This window comes from Nyctibius grandis, chromosome 1 (genome assembly GCF_013368605.1).
Source record: "Nyctibius grandis isolate bNycGra1 chromosome 1, bNycGra1.pri, whole genome shotgun sequence".
NCBI lineage: Eukaryota > Metazoa > Chordata > Aves > Nyctibiiformes > Nyctibiidae > Nyctibius > Nyctibius grandis.
In genome coordinates, this window is record NC_090658.1 from 63,382,983 (window position 1) to 63,410,154 (window position 27,172).

The 27,172-nt window shown below is 38.3% G+C and overlaps 1 long non-coding RNA gene across 4 annotated transcripts in view; it reads right to left on the reverse strand.

Annotated features, from left to right (window-relative positions):
- Positions 1–27,172, reverse strand: part of LOC137671270 (uncharacterized) — a 72,189-nt gene that overhangs the window by 6,444 nt on the left and 38,573 nt on the right. The window contains exon 6 of one of the 4 annotated variants that reach the window (XR_011049408.1): positions 18,965–20,294. The exons of the other annotated variants lie outside the window; for them this stretch is intronic. This is a non-coding gene — a long non-coding RNA (uncharacterized lncRNA). Of the gene's footprint in view, positions 1–18,964; positions 20,295–27,172 lie in introns of those variants that run through there. 4 annotated transcript variants of the gene reach the window in all.

The following is a 27,172-nucleotide window of genomic DNA, read 5'->3' on the forward strand; positions in this document are numbered from 1 at the left end:
TTCTTGCGAGCGCCTTATCAATACCACCATCTCTGGACAGGGATCCCAACTGTCTGGCTTCTCTGCCATCTAATTGCATGCTATCCGCCCCATTATCCCAGCATCGGAGCAACTAGGTAATAATAGGCTCACCGTCATAATGACTGAAGTCTTTCCTTATATTTCTCAGGTCCTTCAGGGATAAGGAGTGGTAGGTTATCTCTACATCCGAGTCCTCCTCCTGTGATAGTTCTGCTTTAGAACGACCTTTCTTCTGTGATGGGTCTGCTTTAAAATGACAATCAAGGGAACCCCCATCTGTGTCAGGCCCTGACTCTGACTGAGAAGGGCCCTCACCTGGGTCACGCTGGGTTTTTCCTCTCCATCCTGAATTCCAAGCTTTCTGGGAATGTCTCTCTGTGCAAAGTGAGTATTATTCATCAAAGTACACAGTGAGCAGAATAGCTCAGAAGTGATTGCACAACACAGCCTATATTTCCAAAGCGGGCACAGGTGCTCCTCATATAAATCACAGTTGCAACAGTGACAGGAAAAATATACAGAAGCATAAACTGTATTGTTAAAGGTTTTAGTAAATCATCAGAGCCTTGAAGTTGTTTGGGGATTTTGCTCCGTGCTGTTAATGGCTACTGACTCTCCTGTAATCAGATAGAAAGCACAGGGCAAATTCGCTGACTGGATGCTTGTGGGCAGGTTTTACTTGGGCTAAATACACACATATTTGTGCTTTTGAGGGAAGGTTGTTCTCTAAAGGAGATGCCAAAATCAGCGTGGATCACTGGAAATCCGAAGGTCTCCTTGTGTGACTTCAGCAACAGAAATTGTAATTGTGGGAAAGTAATTTAAAATTCAGTTCTAACACGACTTTTTAAGAGCACAAACCTCTAACTACACTTCCAACTACGTGGCACTCAGACACAAATAGAGTCTAATCATTCTTGAACAACTCCAGTCTTACTCTACCAGACTCAGATGGATCAGCTAATTATGTGTGAAATATGATGATCTTTTCCCTATTTTTGCACACACACACACAAAACAATCCCCCAAAAAAGCCCCAACAAATGCAGATCTCAAAAAAATGCAACAAGTTTCAGAACAGCACTTGCAGAATATGCAGTAAGAACAACACATATTTCAAGGATTATAAATTTAAATAACCCAGTGATTGGTGAAGAGTTTACTTTCTGAGACTCTTGTTTCATTTATGTATCAGACATAACAAGAAAAATGGGATTCTGGATGAGACTTGGCTATTGTTGGCACCTTTGCGTATGGTCACATTGGACTTACAGGACACTTCCTAGAACTTCTTAAGGTGTAATGAAGCAGACCACTCCCCATTTTCTCACAAGAGACACCGTATCTCCAAAATATATGCTGCCTTATGCCATCACTCACTAGCTAGCAGTCTTTGCCCACCCAGTGAGGCAGCTTGACATCCTAGAAAGTTGTATGCAAAGGACTAAATTCTTCAAACTTTGTTAATATACAGTATATAGAAAATTATCCAGTGTACTATACTGCTGGAGTTCACCAATGTCACTATGCGTTGGAGTTTTTATATGATATGTATTAGACATCAAGACAGAATTGTTTTCCATGTAATCTTCAGGGAGTCCTTCAGGAAAGTGGAAACAATGAATCTGAAGATTCATTTCAGTGCCAGCTAGCAGGAATCTTAAAGATTATTCTATGTTACACATATTGCATTGCACAGCTGATTTCAAAGTTAAAATATGCCCATGAGTAATGTCCTCCAAAGCAGATTTTTTTATAAAATGTAGAAATGCATTCCAAAACGGTTGATAAATGGAACAAAAATATGTGCTATGCATATTGAAATGGGGAAAACCTATCTACTAAAACCACATTAGTAAGTTTTGATTTGGCTATTTGATAAGTTCATCTTCAGCATTTAGTAATTGTGTAACTGCTTTAAGACATCAAACAGAAAAGAAGTGCACTGCTGTTGTTTAATCATGAGAGTACTATCTGGCCACAGCCTTAAGAAAAGTCCTCAAGAATTTATCTAGGCTACCAACAAATAAAACTTTATTCCCAAATACTGTTAAAATTTAATAGAAAATTATTCCTAATATTGGGTTAAAAACTTTCCTGTAAAACATGCAAAAGAGTTACAATTCTTAAAGTATGTTTATCCAAAAAGACTACAGAAAGATTCCTACTTTGCTACTGAATGGTGAAGATTTTTCTTCTGGATAAATACTATCACTGTTTCTTTCACACATGCTGGCCTATGGACATGGCCTCCACAGAGCTCTAATCACAGGTCACAGCATTTGCAGACAACATCTAGCTGTGCAACTCATTCATTGCATAAAACAACACCGAACAAAACAAAACTATGGAAAAGGAAATATCTTCATGGGCTGTATTAATTGCAAGTGACTCTTTGAATCCATATAGTATTGATGACCTGCAGATCTGTGACATTTACAAACTCATTAATTAACCGCCTCTCTCTCTCTCTGTCCCTCCTCGCCCCACCCCAATCTGCTTTAAACTCCCTTAAACAATTCCCTGGAGAGTCTCATCATGTACCTCAGGTTTACTTTGTACAGTAACCTTTTCTTCCCAGTGTGCACCTGCCTGCCTGAATTGACTCAGAGCCATTACATTTTGGCCCTCCTGCACTCACAGATGGACCTTCTGGATTCCATTCTCAGAGTTAAAGCCAAAACAAGAATGACACACATTTGATTTTCTGTCTTTTCACATGCAAAATGGTATATTTCTTTCTTGATGGAGAATTAGGACTCAATTCCAAGACCGTATGTCTTTGTGAAGTCACGTAGGTCTAGATCACTTTCAAGGTTTAATGATAATTTTGAATTATAGATGCATTTCTATGCTGAGTTGCTCCTGTCAGTTTTACAACTATGAGGTTACCTCAGAGAAGAGGTGCTTAGCACACGCAGCATAATGTATTTTTTACAAGAAAAGCATACAATCATTTTGTTTTTCTTCTTTTTCTTCTGTCACACAAACATACAATTGCCTTGTATTTCTGTCTGATACTTTGGAACAAACTTAGATAATGAAGATTTTCTTAAGTGTGTCATCAGTCTCAGTGCCACTGGCACTGTTATGCAGGGCTGTTTGAAAGAGTTTTATGAGGTGAGGTGGGGGAATAAAGCCTTTGAAGAAAGTGCATATAGATTTATCCTTCTCCTATAGGATCTTACCTATTTTGATGAGCTCGGTAAGCTGAATGACTCCTATAAATAGATAGCTTGCCAAAAACTGTACTTCTATTATTAGCTGTTAGATAGACGACAACTAATCAGCATTCACTTTTCTAATTGCACTGCATCTGGGTTCTTCTTAGTCCTCTGTAATTGTGCCTTTTAGGAGAGGAAAAATGGGAAAGGAAAGCTCTACCAGTCTTATTTGCAGATCTTTGCCAAAATTATGATTTAATAGCAATAAAATTTTCAACAGCAAGGCAATTTTTCCCTGTTTTTTATCCCAAAGTCATATCAAGTGAACCTGAATCAATGATAAATGTCTACATTAAAACCATCATTGCTACTAGTATTCTATATCATTCGTCTTTTGTTCAGTGTGACCAAATTACAATCAGCACATGACTATAGCTGCTTGTGATTAATGATGGTTTTACTTAGTAACTGACGGTGAAGCTTCTGGGAGGAAAATGGTAATATATTTCAAAATTTCAAGCTATAAATTTGGGGAAAAAATAGCTCTTATTTTCAAAGATATAGTTAACATGTCTGCTGCTGCTTTTACCGCTGTCAGACTGAAGGGCTTAAAGTTGCTCACATTTTGAAGGGATTATTCCTCTCTTCTCAGGGTGGAAGTTTTGGCTTAGAAGTTCTTAAATCCTTTACAGACTATACACAATATTTCAGAAGAAGTAGAGAGTATGCAGGGAAGAGTGTTGCAATTATTCAGGAAAAAAGTTATTAATGATGTGGAATAAAGTCTCTCTGAGAGCACAGTAAATTAAAAAATTATAGATAACCTTTATGAATGAATTAGGAAGTAGACTTTGTGAAGCACTGGAGGAGAGCTGTAAAAGCTTTCACTTGGGAGAGGCTGATTTTGATAAGGTCAGAAGTGGCTAAAAGCCATTTTTACCATCTGATGGCCATTCAACAGCTTTAGGCTGTTGTTTCTTGGTCTGGCACAGCTGTTCACATCAAAACAAGCACTCCTGCTGACAATCTCAGGAGTCTGAACAAGCAGAGAGACTTCCCAAGCCTCTTGCCCACAATTATTCTGATACAGAACAGCTAGACAATCAATGAAAGACCTGTGTTGCCGTTGCCAATATTATTATAAGCATGAGAAACCTCTGTCTTTTGAATCATTAGTTTGCAAATTGTGCCAACACTATAGTTATTCAAAATTGAGAATGAAGTAAAAAAAAGATATGTGTTTTAGGTGGGACTTTGTGCAGCATTTATCAAAGACTGAGAGTTACATTCTACTCCTTGAAGGTAAGAACAAAATTCAGCAAAATTCACCTTTGCCTCACTGGGAGCAAAGTTGTTCTGACTCAGAACAACTTTATGAAAAGCCTTTATGAAGAACTTTATGAAAAACTTTATGAAAAGCCCATTTTGAAGGTGAAACCCTGGCACAAAGTGAGGTCACTAGCGAAACTCCAATGGGCTTCAGCCAGTCTAGCAATGTACCCTAAATCTCCCTATGCAAGAAAAGAAAACTTACCTTTTTTTTCCATCTTATTCACAGACAAACTTTAGAATACATGCAGAACAGGGACAACTGCATATCAGCTGCTGCCCCTGTGGTCTTTTCCTCAAATAATTTTTCTGTCTCCATTTTCTGATACGTTAATTTGGGATAATTACATTTACCCTGATTCATGTGACTTCATTAACCATCTTATCTTCACAACATCAGTATGCAACTTAAATACGTAACTATTCGTACTGGGTTTTCTTTTCCTACAGATCAGTTATCTAAATATATATAAATGTGTATTCTTATCTCTCTCTATCTATATATATACACATTTTGAAAGAATACAACTGGAAATCAAGTGAAGAAAATATCATTATCCACTGGAATTTCACAGTATTTGGCCTTTCTTTCAAAGTTCTCCTTGAGACTCGATACAAAAATCAATCAACAAGTTAAAGAAGTATCACTTTCAATTTGTGGCACTTTGCTTACCTTTAAATTGTACTGGGAGTATAACTGATATCAGCTTTTACATGAATGTTATGATTAACATGTAACTAAAGAAATATATTTTCTAAAAACAATTAATCAGCTGATCTTTTAAAATAAATTCCTATTGTGACTAGAAATGACATCCAGGAGTTCTGGGAGACAGTTGAAGAATACAGAAGAAATTTTGGTTCTCTTTTCCTTTTGTTTCAACCAATAAGGAGTAATTTAAAATGTTTTTCTAATGGCAAAGTCACCTGGGATCTGTGCATCAATCCAGCAACTAAGTTTCATTATTAGGCATGCCCAAGGGAAGTAGGGTTGTCTGTGTTTAATACACTTGAGTCACCACTAGTGCTGAAGCACAGCTTACTTTTTCAAATCTCAGAAAGAGTTTAAAGCTGCAGAAATGCAACGCCATACAAATTGATAACACCTTTCTTGTAAACTGTGCACATTTGATCTGCAGACTATTGAAACACATTTGTATTACAAGACCCTTCAGAGTAAAATTACTTCAGTTAATTCTGCTTCCTTTAAAAATTAAAGGCATCTTTACCCTACATTGTTCTTAGTTCCATAACTGTCACACAGTAACACAAATATGAAAACATAGTTAAATATATATAATATTTCGGTAGTAGAACTACTTACATAAGGTTCACTTTATTTTTAGTTTATAAATTCTTTTATTTTTACTGTAACTTTGATGAGATAAAAATCAACAATGTGAGTCGGTGCATAAAAAGTAAAAGTGTTGCTTGCAACTATCCGTATGAAGAAAACAAATACTTTGTGACATTCAGACCTCATTGAAAATCCATAGAAAGTGACCTTTGCAATGATTTACAGGAATGTAAATGTCCAAATGAAATAAGTGAAGTTTACACTTAATTACTTATTCAGAATCTCCCATTAAAAGTGCTACATGCAATAGAATAACCATATGTGAAAAAGCACATTCTGTTCTCCTCCTGATGTCGTTATTCACAATGATTTTGTTTCACCTTTTGTAGCAATGACATAGTAGAGCATCTTAGGGGGCAAAGCTTTTTCTCCAGGATTAGTTAAAGAGTAAACTCCATAGTGGTTACATCAGAAACTAAATTTAGCACATCTGAAAAATTCTACCAGCTGCATTTTAACACCTTCAGACACCTAACACACTTCATTTATGTGAGCTTTTTTCTTCTCCCAATTAACCTAGTGGGATCTTAATCATGCAGTTTGTCAAGATCAGTCTCACATTTCAGTTTACTGGTATATTAATTCTCTGACTCTTAATACCTTATATGAGTATATTAGAATAAAAATAGATTATGATAATAGTGTAATATTATTAGGTAGCTATGCAATAATAATTATTAATAATATACTATAACATCAATTAAACAGTCTATCACAATACAGTGTGCTACTATTTGGTAAGGTTTGACTTCCAGATTAGTTTTAAAGCAAAGAAGTTATCATTGTATAGAGGTAGAGAACAAATTATATCAGTGAGATTTTGTAAAAAAACAAAGCCAAAAGAATAGATTATAAACTGATAAGGAAAAGAAAAGCAATATAAATATGTTGCTTTGCTATACTTGCAGTTTGTTATACTTGTTTGCTATATATTTGCAGACTATAATAAATATTCTGCATTGTTTCAATAGTTAAATTGTGGTGAAGCCTGAAAAATATCATAAGACATTAGCGATTATCCAGTGTTTGGGGAGTTTTCTTCCAAAATACTGCCTTCTCCATGATTTCATTTATTTTGTGTTTTTCTTACCAAAACTGAGGCAGAAACATTACCTTCGCTACTACATCTGGAGTTGCTCTGCCACTAAAGATTAAACATTAAAGATCATGAATTGAAATCAATGTTAATGAATTGCTGTCCCTTTACTATGCTATTTTTTTGGTTATAACTTTTAATGTAGTCAAATCTATATCTGTTAGCAGTTCCAGAACTTTCATACTATCTCCTAAAAACTGTCTTCAAAACACCCATTACTTATAACTGTAGTTGGAATATCAAAATTTTTGCTGTGAGGCGTTATTCATCTAACCTGGGATCTTATGCTGTATCAGGCCTTTCAGGCTCAGCTTTCCCAGATATGAACCCTGAGGCCAGCTGGTTTACTACTCTCAATCGAGAAAAGATACGTTCTTCTGACTAGCAACACCTCGCACAGAGATAAACTACAAAGTGGTGCCACATGCATGCAAAAAAATGACAGCTGATCTCAATTTACTAGTCCTCATTCATGGAAGAAGATGCACAAAATGTATATTTCCTAAGTGCCAGACTTGTAAAGCATTGAAGAAATTTAACTTTGAGCATGTAAGTATCTCCACTGAAGTCAATGGAGGTCACTTGAGTCAACAGCACTACTGTGTGCTTAAATGGCAGATAAATGAGGACACCAGTTTGGGAAAAGTGAAAAAAAAATTACATCTATTTAAGCACTATGCATCTGAGGCCTACTTAATAAAAATGAGTCACAGAGCAGATTAAGCATCTTCCTCCACTGGGACAGAGGCGATGAGAGAGAGATAAAGTACAATGTGGAACATTTATGTTTAAAAACTGTCACCTCAGCAACAACAGAACCCTGCTCCTCTGCAACAGGAAACTCGGTTGATAAAAAATAGTAGTTTTCACATCAATCTAAAAGAGCAAGAACTTTGGATTTTTTTTCTTTTTTATTTTGTATGCATAAAGACTGTGTTTTTATCCCTAAACAACTTTCAATTTCTTCATATTTCCTTTCAGAGTGTTCTTATTTTGGCCCCTTAATAATAATTATATTCCTGATAGCTTATGACAGTATGCTTTCATTAGGGTAAAAGACTTAATTCCAGATAAAAATTTTGGCCTAGGGCTCCTCACTTGTTTGATACCAATTTTTCCTTTACTTCATTACACTTTCTTTGCTATTCTAACTTCTTGTTTTCCCAGAAAGCTGCCCATGGCACTGAAAGTTTACAGTTTGGATTTTGTATAGATTTGTACTTGTTAATATTTTATTCATTGGTTTTCAAGGCTTATGGCAAAAAAGAATTTGCCTTCTCTTAGCACTTTTATGTGTAATCTGCTCTAGAAGATAACATTTCAGACCATGATGTGATATGGAGCAAGGTGAGTCTCTAAAAGGTTATTAAAGTCCCAGAAATTTGCAGAGGCATTCTACCTTGCACCTGGAGTGTTCTGTACTCTGGCATAGCATTATTTCAAATAAACAGCTTTTGACACTTTTTTTTCCTGGGCATTAAAAAGAATAACAGTGATGATTGAGCTCCAGAAGTTAATCTTAAACAATTACATAAGAATTCTTTTTATGTAGTTACAGAAATTTGGACACTATAGAGGATTTGACTTCCAGTGGTGCATCTGGTGGAGCTCTCCCTGCAGGGGAGGCTGATGCCACTGGACCAGTCACTTTTGCCCCTGCCAATGTGCTTCCTAAAGGAGCATTATTCCATAAACTACAAAGTATAAAGACATTTAAGAAAATGTAAAAGAAAATTTAAATTTTCCCTATCACTTTGTGGTATTTGAGTATCATCTTGTGGAGGAAGAGATATCAAAATATACTAAAAAGAGCACAAAATATTGCTATGTATAAAAAGATTGAATAATCCGAAAATGCTAGAAGACACAAGGAAAACACATGAAGAAACTGTTCCAAAGGAGTAATATGTTCTCTTTGCTGCATTTATTACACTTACACCTTGTCTTTACACAAGTGCCAATATTTGCAAAGAAAATGTTATCTGTTTGTCATATGTATTTGTTAAATTAATGTAAAATCTAAATAAATCTGAAACTTCAATGTAGATTTTTACTCATGAGTAACTGAAGTCAGAATTAAATCCTAATAGTTCATTAAAAGTGAAGCTATTAATCAAACCCAATGACACGAATAACTTCAACTGTTCAGTTAGCACCGTAACTTCCCAATTCATTTCCGGGTCACCAGCCAATATATTTAACATCTCAGACAGAATGTGTGCAAGGAAAAGAAACACAATTACTCTAACATTTTCTAAATGTCTAAAGTTTTTGTTCCATACCTTTTTGCTTTTTTTCCTCCTTTTTTTGCTTTTTTTACTTTTAGTTTACTTCTGTGCTAGCCTGGACTACAAACATTTCTTTCATTACATGGATTTGGGCTACTTTATCTTCAGATGGATGTTGAAAACAGAAATGCTAACCACACAAAAAAAGTACTCTGAAGTCCCTTTGGTAGCAACACTTGAGTTTGGTTTTGGATGTTAGCCGGCTCAAATTATTCAAATTGAGTTTTGAATGGATGTTGCACAAATACTCACAGAGTGTACCCGACTTTTCCATGGGGTAGTGCTCACCTGGGGAATGAAATCTCTCGTACAAGGTGGCCAGTCACTGTTGGGATGTTGACAGGAGTCTCCATTGCAAGAGTCCTTGCAAGAGCATCTCCAGCAAGACTGGGAGCTGGAACCCAGCTGGTCCACGGTCCTGCATGACCACTGCAGTGGATGCATGATCCATTTCAATTTATTATCTTAAATCATGTACAAAACATCTCCTAGTTGTCTTTACTATATAGAAAAGATTGTCCTATGTGACCATTACTGCATCTACAGGAAAAGTTTATACTGTTTCAAATTTCCTATGTGCAGTTCGATCAATTCTATACCAGGGACTGACAGGGTAGTACTTGCCGTAGCCAGATTATTCACCCAGGGAGTTAATCAACACACCTTAAGCATAAAGGTTGTGCCTATCAGCTGGTTTGGGGGCAGCAGAAGCTGCCTGGGGGAATCACCAGGACTGCCTGAGCTCCTTTAACAGTGAGTCAAGTGCTTTACTGTGAAGCTGGCTACCAGTGCAGTCCATCACCTTGTTTCAAGTCAGTCCATTGTCTCAACCTACAAAGCAGTAACTGGGGAGTTCCTGGACTAACAGGGAATTGCTAAGTGTCCTGGATATGCACGTGCACACACACATGACCCAGATGCTCATCTGCATTACAGCTGTAACAAGACAAATTTTAACTTCATCCTTACATTGCCATTATTACTTACATTCCCTATATCTTGTGTCACGGGTCAAATGCTAGACAACTGTCTTTGCAGTATCACCAAGATAAAAAAAATGTAAAGGATTCACAGTAATCTGTTTACTGAAATAAGAAAATATTTAAAAGCTTTAACAGCAAGATGTCAGTGAACATCTAAGCACACAGTATAATTTACAAACGGAAAGTGAAACTTTAAATGTTCGTACACTGTAATGTAAGTAGCTAATTCTGCATGACGTGTGAAGGTTTTCTCATTCAGACCAGTTGAGAAAGAAAAGAATCAAGTAACAAATTCCCAGTCAGTTGTGGAGCCATTTCTAACAAGAATCCTCAGTCTCTGCTGCTTCTCCATTTCAGGAGCAATTGACCAACTTACTCAGCTACTGCAGTCAGCTTTGTTCCTTCTCTTACTCGACCATTTGCCACCATCCAAGCTAAAAATGGCAATGCTCTTTTTACAATTTCTCATATTTCAGTTTTCATTCTTAGGCAGATTCCATCTAATGGGCTCAGATTAATGATATTATTTCTAACAACGTTATTTTCTTGAAGCTACTCCAATGTCTGCCACTTCAATCCCCACTGAGTAACTCCTGGCTAGTTTGTGTTACACTACACCCAGGTTCCACCCACTACCAATCTTAAAGATTATACAGTGCTACTACACCTTCTCAGCCTTCTAAGAGTATTTTCTGTACTATTTCTTTTTTTCCTATAAGACCAGCTGAAGAAATATCTTTTCTATGAAGGTATGTCCTACCTTTACAAAGTCTTTCAGCCACTAGCTCATAATTTCTGCCCAGCACCACAGCATAACTAATTTTTCTGGTTATGGTACCATCTTATTTTATTTCCATCAGTGCAATGTATAGTTATGGTAGAGTAAGTGACAGGGAGAACAGAGAAAAGCAAATATTCGCCTCACTCAGCTAGCTAAGCCTGTCTTCTTCATAGGCGGAAGTTCAGTACCATTATTTAGGCTAAGTGAAACCCCCTTCTTCATCTAGAACAGTCCCAGCTAGGCACTGAAGAGAAAACTACAGTCTTTCAAACACGTCATCACTGTTACTGCTGTTATGGCAGATGAAATAATATTTTCTTCTTTCTACTCCCATGGTTTCTCACACATGCATACATATAACTTTATATATCATGACCTGAAAAACATGTATTAGAGTGGATATTGAATACACAAAAATAGCCCATATCTTATGTAATCTGTCTTTTTTGGAGTAAAGATCTTGAAGAACCTGTTCTAATATTTGTCTGACCTTGTTAGTTCAAAACTAAAGAAATGCTGAAAAACCTCTGCAGCAATGATACGTAGTTAATGTATGTTAATTCCTGATCATTCATAAACAGATAATGAAGAGATAATCATAAGATAACCTTTCCAGACTAATTTAGTGACCTCTGCCTGTCAATGTTCTCTTTTTGTCCCACATTTCTACACCACCGCTGCATAGTTTGCATCAACAGTCTCTGACTGTTGACTTAAAAGTGACAAACAAAAATGTGGTGTTATTGTATACATCCATCAGGGAAATTCCCTGGATTCTTACTGTTCAGTATCTCCAACATCCACTCTTCAAAAAATCTACTTCTTTGACAAGGAGGACATAAACTGTCAATATGGGAAGAACAATTTTCCATATGATGTTAAAATACATCTAATCTATTTTGCTCTTAGCTTCACTTCAAATAACCTAACCTATCTTTTTTGCTTTGCTGCAAAAACTCCAATTGAAATAATCTTATAACAAAATCCCAGATTTGTAAATTTTTAAATAAAGATAAATTCAGATCTAGAGACATCCAGTCTCTCAATTATGAGATTCCTAGGAACTTTAATCTTGTTTGTCTGGATCTGTTCATGACTGAAGCCTACCTTTCTCTCACTATAGATTTGAAGCTCATCTGAGCCAAGACTTAAGTCTTTATCTATTGACTGATTTACATACCCAAAGAGAAACCTGGAAAAGTCTCAAGTATGTTGTAGTTAAAATTTGTCACCTTGCTCCTTCTGCTGCATATTTTATCTTCATTCTGACAAGGTGGAGTCTGACAGCTGCAGATGAAAAGCTAACACACAAGAGATACAGAGATTTAAGACCCAATTAACTCTATCCAACAGGACACAGGAATTAATACACTACATAACATTATTGATTATTATAACTAGTAGGGAAAAAAAAAAACAGTGAATAGAACACTTTCCTTTTGCAACACAATGTTTTGGAGGATTTGAAATTTTCTCATAGAAAATAAAGCCAAAAATACAAGTGAATAAATTTGTGCAGTATTACACAATATCATACAACTTGGGAAAATCCTATAGAAATTATAAAATTGCTATTTTGAAAAATATAGTGTGTATATTTCTGTCTTCCAGGGAATCAATATCAAAGGTGATCCCAGTGTGATGCTGAGGTTGGATTGTATGGTTCTTATTTACTTTACATTAATCTTATCTGTGACCATCAACTTGTCACAAATATCCACACCTACAATTAGATTTTTTTTTTTAACACCATTCAAATGTTCTACCAACTTTAACATGCTTCCAGATCTGACTTCCTTCTTACATTACAGTTACTCCAGGATAACTTCTAGAAGTACTCCAATCCATAAAAATCACTATTTCCAACCTTCTATGATTTTACCTTATAGAAGACTACCTTTTCTTTTTTTTGGGGGGGTGTTTTGATTTGTTTTTTTTTTATTCAGGAAGGTGTCTGGTCTCAGCATGACTGGCAATATGAGAATTCCCAGCTATATCACATTTCCCACAGTGTTTTCCACATCATGAAGCTCCACAGAGCTTGTTCAGTGCAGTACGTATTATGACGAGTTTCTTGAATTACGCCCATAAGGCAATGTGCTAAAAAGGTTGTACAGATTACTGTTGGTTTTGGTGGGTTTTTTTCCCTTTTTTAATTATTAAATATATTGTGACTGCCCAACAAAAAAGGATTGTTGCAATACAGGTAAAATTCTTACACTAACCTTTTTCTCTTGCCTGGAAAAAAAAAAAAAAAAAGGATTTTCACAGGGAAAAAAAATCAAACTTTTTTCCATGGAAATTATACATGTAAAATTAACTGGAAGCTTTTTCTATGAAAACTATCCGATTTTTAGAAGTTGCATTTTTCTTACAAATTAATTCAATGGAAAATTCGAGAATCATTTAAATCTCATTTTTATTAGCATCATTAGTCTTCAACTTTACTTTCAATTTTCTATACCTTCAGCTTCCACTTATCACTATTTCCAGTAGAGAGCATTCAGTCTTCCATTTGGTTATTATTTCTCTTTCACCTAGCTCTTTTCCCTTGTCTATTACAAAAACCCTCTTGATAAATAATCTCCCACCTGTACTCCAATCTTTTCTCTTTGCTGTCCATAAAGTGCCAAGTAGCACTGAAGAAAAGTAAAATTTTTTGTGCTAGAACACTTCTTTTACCCTTGGGAAAATCATCCACATCATCTTTGTGATAATGACTGCTTAAAAAACTCCCAGAAAAAGAGCTAAGTTATTTTTCTAAACACTTCTCTGGAAAAATAATCTTGATATATCAGTGATTTTTTTCTCTTTTTGCACTTCTACATGAAAATGCCTCACTTGTTTAGGGCTCTTTTTTTCAATTTACTGATATAAAGTTGACTTTTTATTAAAACATCTTTACCAGATTAATTCTACAGAAAATTCTTACAGCAAGGTGCTTTATATACCCTATGATTCATTATACTTTGTAGAATTACTGCCCTGCAAGCAAGAGTAGGGATCGTTTCCTTATTTGCTTTCTGATCCGCTCCTTATAATATTTACTCACTGTGATACACAAAGTTCCTGCTAGAACAAAATTTAAAGACAAAGAGTTAAAACATCTTTTACTAAAAACATTTAATCTCATATGCCTAGTCATCTTCTTTGTTAATCTGTTATCTTGAACCAACACTGTCTTTTTTATCTATGTGCAGACTCTAGCTCAACAGGGCCTAATTTCTATGGGGGAAAAATCACAGCAAAAATGCAAAATATCTTGGAAATTTTTTTTTTATTTTACTTTCAGTCAAAGGTAGTGTTCTTACTTGAATCTGAATTATTCTTCACCACAGATATTGGTACAGACAGATTTTTCTCACCACTGTTCACCCCAGCAATCTCTTTCTATTTTTCTAATGTTAAGTATCCTTTGTCTCACTTCTGTTTTATGGAAAGATTCTTCTCTTTGGCCATTTTGCATGTTCCTGCTCTTGCTCAATTGCATGTCAGCCAAGGCAGATGTTCTGGTTTCATTCAACAAACCCCAGATATTTTCATTATCTTTTCTGGATATCTTGGGAGATAAGAACTTGTTAAAATTCCTGATGAACTTTGACATTTTTTGTAACTTCATTCCATTTAACACCTAGAATTTTCTTTAGGTATTTGCTTTCAAAGACATTTGGATTCCTGTCTACATCTTTGCTGGATTTCAAGCTTTCACATGCATATATTTAACCGTGTCCTGGGCTGCATCAAAAGCAGCGTGGCCAACAGGTCAACGGAGGTGATTCTGCCCCTTTACTCCACTCTCGTGAGACACCACCTGGAGTACTGCATCCAGCTCTGGGGCCCCCAACATTAGAAGGACATGGAACTGTTGGAATGAATCCAGAGGAGGGCCATGAAGATGATCAGAGGGCTGGAGCACCTCTCCTATGAAGATAGGCTGAGAGAGTCAGGGTTGTTTGGCCTGGAGAAGAGGAGGCTCTGGGGAGACCTTCTAGCGGCCTTCCAGTACCTGAAGGGGGCTGGCCTGGAGAAGAGGAGGCTCTGGGGAGACCTTCTAGCGGCCTTCCAGTACCTGAAGGGGGCCTATAGGCAAGAAGGAGAGGGGCTTTTTACAAGGGCAAGTAGAGACAGGATGAGGGGTAACGGTTTTAAACTGAAAGAGGGTAGATTTAGATTAGATATTAGGAAGAAATTCTTTCCCGTGAGGGTGATGAGACACTGGAACAGTTGCCCAGAGAAGCTGTGGCTGCCCCCTCCCTGGCAGTGTTTAAAGCCAGATTGAATGAGGCTTTGAGCAACCTGGTCTCACCTAGAAGTTGTCCCTGCCTGTGGCAGGGGGGTTGGAACTAGATGATCTTTAAGGTCCCTTCCAACCATTCTATGATTCTATGATTCATTCTATGATATTAAGATGAAAATAATGTTTGAATGGAAGACTTGTATATAAGCAGCGTACTTTCAACAAAATTGGAACAAACGAGACCTCTTTGCATAGTATGAAGAGGGAAAAAGTTATTATTTAGAACTCTAATTATCAAAAAGTTTTTCAGAGAGAAAAACAAATCAATGTACACAGTACCTTAGAAAGCAGCACTAGAGATGATTTTATAATATACACAAAGTCTCTCCTTACAGGAAAAAACTAGGTTGGCAAGTAAGTTTTTAATAAAGATGTGTGACAAATTTGCCCCCCACAATGTACTTAAGTCATCCTTAATATTGAGTTTGTTAGTACTTTAATAAGTTTTCTTCACAGTTTTCTCAATAGAAAATTAGTTAGTACGGTTACATAAACCTAAGGAGACCTAGATTCAGTTCCCTTTTCTATCTAAAGGAATTTGCACCAATACCTCCCCAGAAAATATGCCTTAACTTTCAGCCTACAAAGTATTGTGAAAGGCAAGTTCCTCCTCATCATTCTCTCCTACTTTTCATTAAATATCTAAATATTCCCTTAATGCTTATTTAATTGATAATTGCTTAGTTGTTTCTTTAAAAAATACAACAGCATCAACAGATAAAAATGAGATCATACTCTCCCAGATTACCTGAAAACTTAGTGATTTAGCTCTTTTACAGAAAGTATTTATTGGATTTAGGTGCAGTTGGTCCTGCCTTAGGTTGAGAACATGGAAAAGATCTCTCATCTTTCCACCCTTTTTTGATGAGTGTTCCTTTCCCCTCCAGGCAAAGGCACAAATTGAACCAAATCCGCTGTAACCTTAGTGAATGACTCACTTACTGGACTGTGGTGAAACACCATGACTTATTTATGAATGAAACCCATCATTTTCATTGCTTTTCTTACAACTTTCCAGAAAGGAAGTACTTTTTAGGCAGGAAATAAATCCTTAGCTGACACCATTTCCAATCTTTGTTTTTATTTTTTTCATTTTCAGCATCAACTATTACTTACTGAAAAATTGACTATTTCTACTGCCCTGCCCCTAAATATAGCAGAGGAAGATTTGGGGGGGGGGGGGGGGGGGTTGGGGCGGGAGGGAAGAAATTCTAACAGCTGGATGCTAAAGCTTGACAGATCCAAATCTAAATGTGTCACAAATTGTTACTGGTGAACACGATTAACTATGAATATGAACTGCCAAGGAGTTGTTTATCTGGTGATACCTACCTATTAAGATTGGATGCCACTCTGCAAGACGTATCAGTTAAATGTAACATTGTACCGTCTAAATAATACAGGAGATGAGAATACATTATCTAATGGTCTCTTTGGCCTTATTATATGTAATTACATGTAATTGAGAAGATTTATTAGTCAGAATTGAGACCTTTGTTCCTAAAACAGACATCTAAAATGTTTCCATAGAAAAGAGTTGTGAGCATATTTGAATTGTTTCCAGCCAGGAACAATCTCACTGAAACTCAGATTGGTCCCGATGTGACTCCTGTCCATTGAAACCAAAGAGCGCAACTGAAAACTCTTTTTCTTTAGGTGTCTTAAGACTCTTATCATATTCTCAACCCAGGCTATTGGAAGAACAGAGGAACTGGTTCCAGTTCAAAGCCTCTCTGTGCCAAAGGTTACCTCTAAGCAGTCTCAGATACAGTGCATCAGTCTCAGATTATCCACAAGTCTTCTTCACATCATCTCAGTGTCAAACAATTTCTGTTTTGCTCTTTTGTAACATGTAAGTAACTAATAATTAGGTGACACAAAAAGGCAATATATAATGCATTTTTATAACAAATTATCTTTTCATATTATAATCCAATTATAAGGTTATTTATCCAGCTATTTCCTCCAAAAAAACTTGATCTTCTGAGGGACTTTGATCTCTTGGAAAAATGACAGAAATTCATTATTTTGAAATTTGAAATATAGAATAGAATCACAGAATCACAGAATCACAGAATGTTAGGGATTGGAAGGGACCTCAAAAGATCATCTAGTCCAATCCCCCTGCCGGAGCAGGATTGCCTAGACCATATCACACAGGAATGCGTCCAGGCGGGTTTTGAATGTCTCCAGAGAAGGAGACTCCACAACCTCTCTGGGCAGCCTGTTCCAGTGTTCGGTCACCCTCACCGTAAAGGAGTTTTTCCTCATATTTATGTGGAACCTCCTGTGTTCCAGCTTGCACCCATTGCCCTTTGTCCTGTCAATGGATGTCACTGAGAAGAGCCTGGCTCCATCCTCATGACACTTGCCCTTTCCATATTTAGAAACATTAATGAGGTCACCCCTCAGTCTCTTCTTCTCTAAGCTAAAGAGACCCAGCTCCCTCAGCCTCTCCTCATAAGGGAGATGTTCCACTCCCTTAATCATCTTCGTGGCTCTGCGCTGGACTCTCTCTAGCAGTTCCCTGTCCTTCTTGAACTGAGGGGCCCAGAACTGGACACAATATTCCAGATGCGGCCTCACCAGGGCAGAGTAGAGGGGGAGGAGAACCTCTCGTGACCTGCTAACCACACCCCTTCTAGTACACCCCAGGATGCCATTGGCCTTCTTGGCCACAAGGGCACACTGCTGGCTCATGGTCATCCTGTTGTCCACTAGGACCCCCAGGTCCCTTTCCCCTACGCTGCTCTCCAACAGGTCTGTCAACAACTTGTACTGGTACATGGGGTTGTTCTTGCCCAGATGCAGGACTCTACACTTGCCCTTGTTATATTTCATTAAATTTCTCCCCGCCCAACTCTCCAGCCTGTCTAGGTCTCTCTGAATCGCTGCGCAGCCTTCCGGCACGTCAGCTACTCCTCCCAGTTTTGTGTCATCAGCGAACTTGCTGACAGTGCACTCTATTCCCTCATCCAAGTCATTAATGAATATATTGAATAGTACTGGTCCCAGTACCGACCCTTGAGGGACTCCACTACACACAGAACTCCAACTGGACTCTGTCCCATTGACCACCACTCTCTGGCTTCTTTCCTTCAGCCACTTCACAATCCACCTCACTACCCGATCATCCAGACCACCGTTCCTCAGTTTAGCTGCGAGGATGCTGTGGGAGACCGTGTCAAATGCTTTACTGAAATCGAGATAGACCACATCCACAGCTTTACCATCACCTATCCACCGGGTTACGTCCTCATAAAAGGCTATCAAGTTGGTTAAGCATGACTTCCCCTTGGTGAAGCCATGCTGAGTGCCCCTAATGATCCCCCTATCCTTGATGTGCCTAGAGACAGCACCAAGGACAAGTTGTTCCATCACCTTTCCGGGGATGGAGGTGAGGCTGACTGGTCTATAGTTACCCGGGTCCTCCTTCTTGCCCTTTTTGAAGACTGGAGTGACATTCGCTTTTCTCCAGTCCTCAGGCACCTCTCCCATCGCCCACGACTTAGCAAAGAATAGAAAAGCTCTTAGGTATTTCCATCTGTAGTGCTATGGCTTAGCATTTTCCATATAATACAGGGTAATCCACAAACGCAGCAAGTCTAATGCAGGAACATTCATATATAGAAAAGAGAAGTATCACTGTTCACTGTTTTGATTGTTTGGTTTTATTATTTTCAGCTTGCATATTTCCAGTTATTAGATTTTCAGCACAAAAGTATTTAATATTTGTCTATATATTAAGTCATTTGTATTTACTTCATTAATAGCAATGTTAACTTTTAGGTTCTCAATAATTTCAATGTTCTAGTTTCACTTCAAAGTCACGGATATTTAGTCCTAATCTTAATACTTGTGAGCACCTCCCATATATTTAATTATCTACATTTGGGACAGCCTAACACCTGTACTCACGGGAGATGAGAATTTCACACACAGTTGGGTTTTTTTCTATTAGGACTAGATTTTTATTAGATCATATTTATGTTGCATTGAAATAGGATATGTATTTCTTCTCAGGTTTTGGTACTTGGAAATTAAAGGCATAGATAAGCCAAATGTTTTAAATCTTTGACTATTGTCCACAATAAACACAATTACCTATTTCAACTTATGATGAGAACCTACAGAATTTTGCAAAGAGGAAAATGGCTTCCAAATCACATAACAGTTTTGTTCTGTGTAGTTAGTATATGCAAGTATGCACAAAACTTCTGTTTAGTTTAATATAAACACAGTTTATCTTCCTAGGAAACTCAGTTAAGCTCAGTTGGTATGATCGTAGGAACCATCCCTGAAACTGCAAGGAAAACAACAGGTTTATTTTCCTTTCCAGGCTATTCTTACACTGTACAGCCATGCTTGTTCTGTTTTTTTCTTTTTTTTTTTTCACTTGTTCTGTTTTTTTTCAAAGAGAAGTGCTGAAGTGGAAGTGGACTTCTTTCTAGACATATATACTCAGTAATTTCAGCACAGAGTTAACATCCTTTTAAAAAATGAAACATATATCTGCAGAAATGAAATAGAATTTGTATGTTGAGATACTTTTCACTGATACAAACTTAAATGCTCAATTAAGAAATATACATTGGGGGTACTAGGTGACCTGCCATGCTACTGTCACCAAAATGCCAACACTGTCATGGTAGGTGGTTTTCCAGGTAAGTTGTCCTTGCAATATGTTTCTTCTTCTGTTCTAAACTAACTTCTTGTTGTCATCCCACCAGTTGTCAGTCATAGGTCTGAATTTTCTCTGGAGACATTGTTCCCTTCTTCAAAGAACAAGCAGATCCCAGATCTCTGCTGCTCTAAGTAGTCTCAAAGGAATGCCAGGCACCATCCTCAAGGGCCGAAAGCTGAAATCTTGTTGAAAGCTTACTGAAGAGCATCTACAGAACTGCCATTTCACTGGGATGATGACTTAGTGCTGGACCAGTCTTCCCTTTGCTATCTCCCTTCAGCAGTTTGGCAGCACCTGCACAGAGACAGAAGGGAGGCCAAAAGGATCCGCTGTGGGTATGTCACCTCTTTTGCTGTGCCCCTGCTGATGACCCTTTCTGTCCCCTGTGTGCAGTCATTTGTATGAGGAGCTGAGCAAGAGGGGGAAAGCATAACACTACTCAGACAAGGTGAGAAACATATGCATGCTGCCAGCAGAAAAGCTCTGTGTGTGTAGTCTTCCAAGTCCTATGAATACACTCAAATAATCAACAAGACTATCCTTTAATTAACATTGTTTTATAAGAAAAAGTTCATTTGTCTCAAATGACTGAGGAATATGAACACTGTAAGTAGCACTAATGTAATCTGTGCAGAGCAACCCTCACGAAAATCCTTCAGCTCAGGTTTAGAAAAATCACCTAAATGTACCAGAGATTGTTTCAACCTTTCTGCAGTTAATCAGCCCTTGGCTTCTTCATCTAATGTGCTAGCAAGGATATCTGATATTGCCAGTGGGGTAATGATGTTTGCAGTGATGATATTTGTCCAGGGGGATCTGGACAGACCCCAGTCGCTTGCTCAGTATAGCGTTCTCCACTGCCACCAAGTACTAACAACTCTCATTCCCTGATGACCTTGGTTGATTTCAAACTACTAATGTAACAGTGCATTTTACATGGGTTTAATACTCTTATGCCTAGTTCGGCCTACAATACAGCAACTTCCTTAAATAAACCAATATCTAATTTGCTGGGTTTTAATAAATAACAGGTATAAATGGTTACTATAAATAATAACACTGATTATCCTCTGTAATCAAACTCTTCACCTGCTGTGAGATGCACCACATTTATGCAGATCAGCTGTAGGTTTTTCATCCATGAAATTATAGAATGTATAATGTGATGGGCCATGATATATTTAGTGTACTGTAATTGCTTATTTATAAAAGAGCTATCAACAGCCCACTTTAAATAAATTCAGAAATCACCGTAGGGCATTTCAAAATGAATATTTTATATGACATTTCTAAAAGATTATGAGCATTTCTTTGAACAGTAAAATTAATGACTGTTTTGCTGTTTAAAGTCATCCTGTCTAGATTCAGGATAATGGCATATAAACTGTAATTACTGTATTTGTGTTTTAATTAGGAATATAATCATGCACCTCTCTCATGCTGCAATTTTCTGAAATTAATATGGGGGGGGCAATTTGAAATGGTCTGTTTACTGATAAAATAATTATAAAAAAGTGAATGAATTCAGCAGTAAGATATATATACTTGCATCTCACTTCTAATGAGAGAAAATCTGCAGGGTCGTCTTGCCTATTGTATTTTGAGACACACTGGTTGGTCTTCACCCTTTCTGGTAAATAAGGTCTAATGACAACTGAAGATGTCAGCTTTGCCTGCCTCCTTGCATACATCACCAGCTGCAGCATATCTACCCAAAGATAACTAAATAAGTTTTGTCCTATAGGCAGTGATATGCTCTTGGAAGAGGAAGAGATGAAAGGGGAGAAAACAGATGCTCTAACAGAGAAATCTACAACTTGCAAAACACTTACTGATGTGGAGGCCAGTTAGGATTCTATTCACTTTGACAGACTGAGAGATTAATAGGTAGATGGAAAAGCAATTTCATACATTTAGTGACTGTCAACACCTATTCTATATCTTCAATAGTAGTGTTATTAATAAACTTGTTGATCCGTGGAACAATATATCAAAATCGCCCTTCAGGGCCATCATTTGTTTTTACCTGTCCCTGTGTTTATGTGATTTACAAATAAAGCTTGAAGTAAAGAAATGCCCGGGCCTACAACTGCTGTGGTTTCTTTACCTGTAATAGAAAATTAAATGTGTTCAGTTAACATGTCTTCAGCTGGATCTTAGTGTAATATAAAAGTTTATATTTATGAAACCAGCCTTAGTATTTCATAATAAAGACTTCCAAATTTGGAAAATTAATGAAATCTGATTTCTTATGACTTTCATGGTTTGATCTTCTGGTAGCTAATTGGTGCTTCAATAAGATTTTCCACAGATAAGGTATTTATTGAGTCTCTTGCAGTAGTAGATTCTCTGGTATCTAAGAAGTGATTAGTTCATGTGGCAGCATTTCCCTTAGACGGGACATCAGTAGGGCCTCTCATGCCTACGAAGTCACATATTTCAATGAAAGTGAGACATATCACTGCCAGTAAGATCCTACAGGCCATCTGTCAAATTTGGTTGAAACTGGAAGATTTGGCTGAAACTGCAGATACAAAAGTTTGTAGGGGTAGAAAGAGACAGATAGGAATCACAAAAAAACACCCCTTGTTTTCTTCAGCTAAAATAAGGTTTTTTATTGAATGTTGGCATTCTGTTTCCCTACCCAGCCTGAACCAATTTGTACAAAGCAGGGGAGGAAACTTTTCAAACAGGGTTCAACAGAGGTTTGGCTCAAGAGCCGAATAGAAGTATAAAGTGATTTTTATTTTACCAAAACTGGCTCATTTGTCCAACTTATTTTTATTCAAGTGACCTTTTCAGATGCTTTTCCTGCCTGTGTTTACATGCTGTCTATATGATTTCATTAATGCATGCAAAATGTATCTGTCTCCCTTCTAACGTTAAATGGAATTATACCCTTACAGTACAGACAAGGAAACAACAGCTGAGATGTACAGGTGCCAGAAGGAAAACTCTTTATTAGTGTGTCTTGAACCAATTTGCTGTTGTTTCTGGCTTTACAGTGCAGGGAAATCTGCAGTCACTAGACCATCATGAATGATGTATGTTTTCAGAGTGAACTGGATCAAAGCTGTTTTGCACAGATGTTTCTGTAATTGTGATGCATTGGGGAAATTTACTCTTCAGTGTCCCACAAACGCATATTTCCACCCATGCAGTGGTCTAGTAGGGAAGCTGGGCCTATACCATAAAACATGTAGTTAAGATGGCTGGCACAAAACCAACTAAAGATAATTTCTTAGAATTTTCTGTGTAAGTACTTCTGTAACCATATTCCTTTGTTTCTGCAACTGGATTTCAAACTTATTCCAGGGAGAAAGAAAAACAATTGGGAGGCTAATGGGAAGTTTTAATTTAGTTACGTAAAAGAAAAGGAGAAAACCATGCATTTTAACCTGTTATTTTATGGGTTTATTTATTTATTATTTATTTTATATTGAGAATAGGAAGTCAGCATAAACATCGGTATGGACAACGCCCTCATGTTGGTGCACATATCCTAAGTTTGTTAAAAAGTTTTATGTCAAATATGTGGGTGGCATAAGGAGTGTCTGCATGAATGAGATTAAATACTTCTGTGAGGAAAGTGCTCCTAGTCCTGGTTGGCATCATTAACTCCGAGTCTCTGATTCCTCACAGAATAGTCATCTTCCAGAAATTGTCTTAGTCATTACAAAAATCTGCTCATTTTTTTTGCTTCAAAGCATTTTTTCCAGTTCAAAATATGTGTACCTTTGAACACTAAAGCAAGGAGAGTTCAGAGACCACAGTACTAAACAACAGATATTTTTAAGTGGGCTGAAGAAAATAATGTGGGAGAGTCAGGATTTCCCCCCTCTCTTTGATAAGCCAGAAACACACTGTTCTTCATGCAGTTCTAATTGCAATCAACTTGAGGGCTTGTTTGTGGTCTTAAACACAAAGCGGAAAGGCACAGAATAATAAAACCACACTTCCAGTGCACACTAAACCATATTGTTTCAGTGGCAAGCTGCAAAGGGAAGCTGGAAAAGACACAAAGCTAGAGTTATCCTGGCATCCACAGAGCAGTGATACCTTATGTTTGAAAGTATTTACCCCTCCCCTGGTAACGGAAATACATGGAACCCGCACTAAGATTAAAGGGAGCTGGCAGATGTTATTGCGAAGCTACTCTTCATCATCTTTGAAAGGTAATGGAGGACAGGTGAGATGCCTGAGGACTGGAGGAAGGCCAATGTCACTCCAGTCTTCAAAAAGTGTGAGAAGGAGACACCCAGGAAACTAGAGGCCAGTCAGCCACACCTCCATCCCTGGAAAGGTGATGGAACAGCTCATTCTGGATGCCATCTCTAAGCATGTGCAGGAAAAGAAGGTTATCAGGAGGAGTCAACATGTATTCACCAAGGGGAAATCATGCTTGACCAATCTGATGGCCTTCTACGATGGCATGACTGGTTGGGTAGATGAGGGGAGAGCAGTGGATGTTGTCCACCTTGACTTCAGCAAGGCTTTTGACACTGTCTCCCATAACACCCTCATACGAGAGCTCAGGGAGTGTGGGTTAGATGAGTGGACAGTGAGGTGGATTGAGAACTGGCTGAATGGCAGAGCTCAGAGAGTTGTGATCAGCATCTCTGAGTCTAGTTGGAAGCCTGTAGCTAGCAGTGTTCCCCAGGGATCAGTACTAGGTCCAGCCTTGTTCAACTTATTCATCAATGACCTGGACAAAGCATACCTTCAGCAAGCTTGCTGATGACACAAGACTAGGAGGAGAGGCCGTTACACTAGAAGGCTGTGCTGCCGTTCAGCGAGACCTCGACAGGCTAGAGAGTTGGGTGGAGAGGAACCTAATGAAGTTCAACAAAAACATGTGTAGGGTCCTGCACCTACGGAGGAAGAACCTAATGCACCAGTACAGGTTGGCGGTTGACCTGCCGGAAAGCAGCTCTGCGGAGAAGGACCTGGGAATCATGGCAGACAACAATTTCACCATGAGCCAGTAATGTGCCCTTGTGGCTAAGAAGGCCAATAATATCCTGGGGTGCATTTGGAAGACTCTGCCCTGCAGGCTGAGAGAGGTTATCCCCTCCCTCTATACTGCCTTAGTGAGGCCACACCTGGAGTACTGTGTCCAGTTCTGGGCCGCTCTGTTCAAGAAAGATACTACTGAAGAGAGTCCAGTGGAGGTCTACAAAGATAATTAGAGGACCAGAGCATCTCTCTTATGAGGAAAGGCTGAGGGAGCTGGGTCTGTTTAGCCTGGAGAAGAGAAGACTGAGGGGGGATCTTATCAATACTTACAAATACGTTAAGGGTGGGTGTCAAGCAGATGGGGCCAGATTCTTCTCAGTGGTGCCCAGCAACAGGACAAGAGGCAAAAGGCACAAACTGAAACATGGGAAGTTCCATCTGAATATGAGGAAAAACTTCATTACTTTGAGGGTGAGAGCACTGGAACAGGCTGCCCAGTGAGGCTGTGGATATATTCAAAACCTGCCTAGACGCAATCCTGTGCAACGTGCTCTAGGTGAACTTGCTTCAGCAGGGGGTTGGACTAGATGATCTCCAGAGGTCCCTTTCAATACTTACCATTCTGTGATTCTGTGAAAATGAGGATTTTTAGTGCATCCACAATTGATAAATAATTGTTGATTGGTTTGGTGTTTTTTTAACTGTCTGCTCAACCCTTCTTTTTAAATGATTTATCCCAGTATCACTCTGACAGCCTTAGTGTCTTAATCTTGTAAATCTTATTAACCTCTCTGAATCAATATTCAAAGGCTAAATTTTTATCATAGGTCCACTGTAAATGCTAGGATCTCTGATTCTCCCAATTGAATCTGTTTTACAGTAGTGTCACTCTAAAGGAATGACTTACCATTTACAGAGGTGGAGGTGCTGAAAATACTCATGCCTTAATAAAAGTGGTGCGCTCTATGTACAGGTTAAATGGAATATCGGGAAAATTATAGTCTAAGAGACCATTGAAAAGACTGACTGATGGAAAAGTGAAAAGAGAAAAAGTAAATAAATATATAATAGTGAGAAGGACAGCATATAGAAGAGAGGAGAAAAGGGAGAAGGAAAGGAAACGGAAATGTTGTTGATTTGTAATTGTTTTAAAAGGATGATAAAGTGCAGGAGCTGAGAAGAAGAATTTGGTTTTAGGAGCTGTTTCATCATTACCACCATCTTGGAGATTACTTTTATTCTGCTTTTATGGTGCTTGCAAATCAGCACTAGGATTGCACAGGCACTACCACTATGCTGTCTGACAAGAAGACATACAATCAAAAGCTCCCAAGTTAATGTCCTGAGCAGCAGACACAGCTATATTTCTGGGGTGGATTTTGGGCACCCCCTGTCATCCCCCAACTGCTGTTGGCTGGCATTGCCCAGGTGACTGGCCACTCTCCACTGTGGTGAAAAGGGCTATGTTGCTGCACAGCTCTTCATCGGTGGCACAGCTGAATCCTCACCTCTTAAGTTGCTGTTAATTGAGGTCAACCTGCCCAGGATTCTACCTTGTACTGAGTAAGGCTTTCGACACTGTCTCCCATAAGATCTTCATAGAGAAGCTGTATGGGCTGGAGGAGGTAGCGAGGTGGATTGAAAACTGGATGAATGGCCGGGCCCAGAGGGTGGTGATTGGTGGCATGAAGTCTAATTGGAGGTCAGTGACTAGCAGTGTACCGCAAGGGTCAATACTGTGTTCAATCCTGTTTTACGCCTTAATTAATGAACTAGATGATGGGGCAGAGAATACACTCAACAAGTTTGCTGATTACACAAAACTGTGAGGAATGGCTGGTACACCAGACGGTCATGCTGCCATCCAGAGGGACCTTGACAGGCTGGAATAATAGGCTGGCAGGAACCTCATGAAGTTCAACAAGGGGAAGTGCAAAGTCTGCACCTGGGGAGGAACAACGCCATGCACCAGTACATGCTTGGGGCTAACCAGCTGGAAAGCAGTTTGGATGAAAAGGACCTAGGGGTCCTGGTGAACACCAAGCTGAATGTGAGCCAGCAGCATGCCCTTGCCACAAAGGAGGCTAATTGTATCCTGGGCTGCATTAGAAGGAGTGCTGCCAGCTGGTTGAAGGAGGTGATCCTTCCCCGCCAATCAACACTGAATATCTGAAGGGAGGGTGCAAATAAGGTGGAGATAAGCTCTTTTCAGTGGT